The sequence below is a fragment of the Odontomachus brunneus genome, unplaced genomic scaffold (assembly GCF_010583005.1).
Source record: "Odontomachus brunneus isolate Ranch 3 - 2012 unplaced genomic scaffold, Obru_v1 Obru_scaffold_207, whole genome shotgun sequence".
Lineage (NCBI taxonomy): Eukaryota > Metazoa > Arthropoda > Insecta > Hymenoptera > Formicidae > Odontomachus > Odontomachus brunneus.
This window is the reverse complement of record NW_022639657.1, coordinates 135,832-138,267: the sequence shown is the minus strand read 5'-3', so window position 1 is coordinate 138,267 and position 2,436 is coordinate 135,832. Positions and strand designations below refer to the sequence as shown.

Below are 2,436 nucleotides of genomic sequence, written 5' to 3'. Positions count from 1 at the left end.
GGGGGGGGGGGGGTGACTTAAAAAGTGACCTAATTGACGCCAAATCATTTGTAGAGGTTTGTAGTGAATGAATTTTCGTTCGTAGTTGTCCAGAAAAAAAGTTACAGCCCCCTTCGGAATTAAGGGTGGCGTAATTTTGCTCCCTCGTGAAGGGCTGTGTTCTCTAAACGGGCTATATCGACTCGAAATAATTCGTAGAGGTTTGTAGTAAAGGAATTTTCGTTTGTAGTTGTCCAGAAACAAAATGACGAATTTAATATCGTAATTTCGCCACCCTTAATTTCGAAGGAGGCTGTAACTTTTTTTCTGGGCAACTACAAACGAAAATTCCTTCACTACCTCACAAACCTCTACGAATTATTTGGCTCCGATATAGTCTATTTTGAGAACAGCCCCTCACAAGGGATCTGAATTAGGCCACCCTTAATTACGAAGGGGGCTATAACTTTTTTTTTTGGACAACTACAAAAATTCATTCACTGCAAACCTTTATGGATTATTTTGAGTCGATGTGGTCGGTTTAGAGAACAGCCCCTCACGAGGGGGCGGAATTACGCCACCCTTAATTTCGAAGGAGGCTGTAACTTTTTTTCTGGGCAACTACAAACGAAAATTCCTTCACTACAAACCTCTACGAATTATTTGGCTTCGATATAGTCGGTTTAGAGAACAGCCCCTCACAAGGGGGTGGAAATACGACACCCTTAAATATTTTATTGGCCGCCATTTTGTTTCTGGACAACTACAAACGAAAATTCCTTCACTACAAACCTCTACAAATTATTTGACGTCGATTTGGTCACTTTTTAAGTCAGCCCACGAACAAACGAAAAGTCTCACTACATATTTCTACAAACGATTTGGCGTAATTTTATGTAAAAAAATTTTTTTATTAAAAGTGGAGGGCTAACTTCACAGAGGTGAAGCTCTCACCTCTTTAATGGCCGCGAGACACAAACAGTCCACTCATGACAATTTTCATACGCGAGGCCGCCAAACGCGGCTACAATCGTAACGCGACGGGAATATATTTACTCCCTCGGAGTAAATATACTTCCGCCAGTTCGCTCGCTCGTTGGTGGCCCTAATTCGCTACGTGTCATCGCCGTAACATACGACACAGTGACGAAGACTCGCGACCGCGAAACTTTCGCGACTCGCGAAATTCGCCGCCGATTACCGCTGCTTTTCCTTAATTTTTGGGGGGAGTTAACGGCTCTATCGGGGGTGCTTCCCGGAGCCCGCTTCTGGATTCTCTCCTTTATCCTAAGAGGTTAGCGTCTAGACGGAATCTAGAACGGGTAACCTCTGTGGTCCTAGGCGGCTCTTGAAAACCCTTCGCTTCGGGGCATCCCCAGAACTTCGTCCTCCAGGTCTCAGCTCTTAGCAGTTCACAATCTCACGTGGGACCCTTTGTTTCTCTTAGCGTCGGGTGGCCCCTCTCCGTCCGTCCCCGCAACCCGCTTTCCGCTCGCATCTACCACCTCGTCGATCCTTAGCGCGCTGTCTCCGGTTCTCCCGCTGTTGATTCTCTGTCGCACTCAAATAATTATAGAAAAACGCGAGGTCCCGTGTACAAATCGCGCACGAGACACGAAAATGTGCGAGGTCGTCGTTCCCGCTAAGGAAAGAGGCGCGAGTCCGACTCTCCTGGCCCTCTCCTGTCAACGTTGGGGGAGAGGGGAAGGAGAATTTTGGTGACGGCGAAATTGCACGTCACACATCCAAGCAACTATCACTACCATTCTAGGAAGTGGCAGAGACAGAAGCATAGGCAGAGGCAAAGGAAGAGAAAGGGGTAGAGATGAAGGGAGAGGAAGAGGTGAAGAGGAAGAAGAGGGAGAGGAGGACGTGTCGCTGGGAGAAAGGCTTATATGGAAATATTTATTCAAAATAAATAAAATATTGTTGCGCCCGCGCTTTTGGGAGCGTATTGCTGGTTCGGTTCGAGATCGAGAGATGAGCGAGACAAGACGACGAGCAACCGGCTTGGCAACGTGTAAACAACAACAGAGATGAGATGGTCCCGAGCTGTCAAACCGATTGGACGTGCGACGCATCTCTCTGTTAATATTAGAATATTGTTAATCCTGCATCAAGAAGCTTTATAGCGGCATTAAATTCCTTCCTAGTTTACTCTAATAAGTGTCTGATTTATTCCCCGCGAACGCGAACGCGAGTGTGCGACAAGGCGCAACAATATATACAGGGTGTTCGGAAAGTACCGGGACGCCCGAATATCAGAAAAAATATAAGTTTTACAAAAAAATGTTTCAGACAAAAGTGGTGGCGTTTAAAAAGATGTATTTACTGATCACATCAGTTTGACCTTGGGTTGCGTAGCGAAGGTCAGGTCAAGGTCACATTAATTTTTTTAAATGGAACACCCCATTTTTCATTGCATATTCTTATAGCACATCTCGAGAGCTTTCCAAA

At 45.7% G+C, this 2,436-nt stretch overlaps 1 protein-coding gene across 4 annotated transcripts in view; it reads right to left on the bottom strand.

Moving 5' to 3' along the window:
• Positions 1–2,436, bottom strand: part of LOC116852218 (torsin-like protein) — a 31,995-nt gene that overhangs the window by 1,232 nt on the left and 28,327 nt on the right. The window lies entirely within an intron of this gene.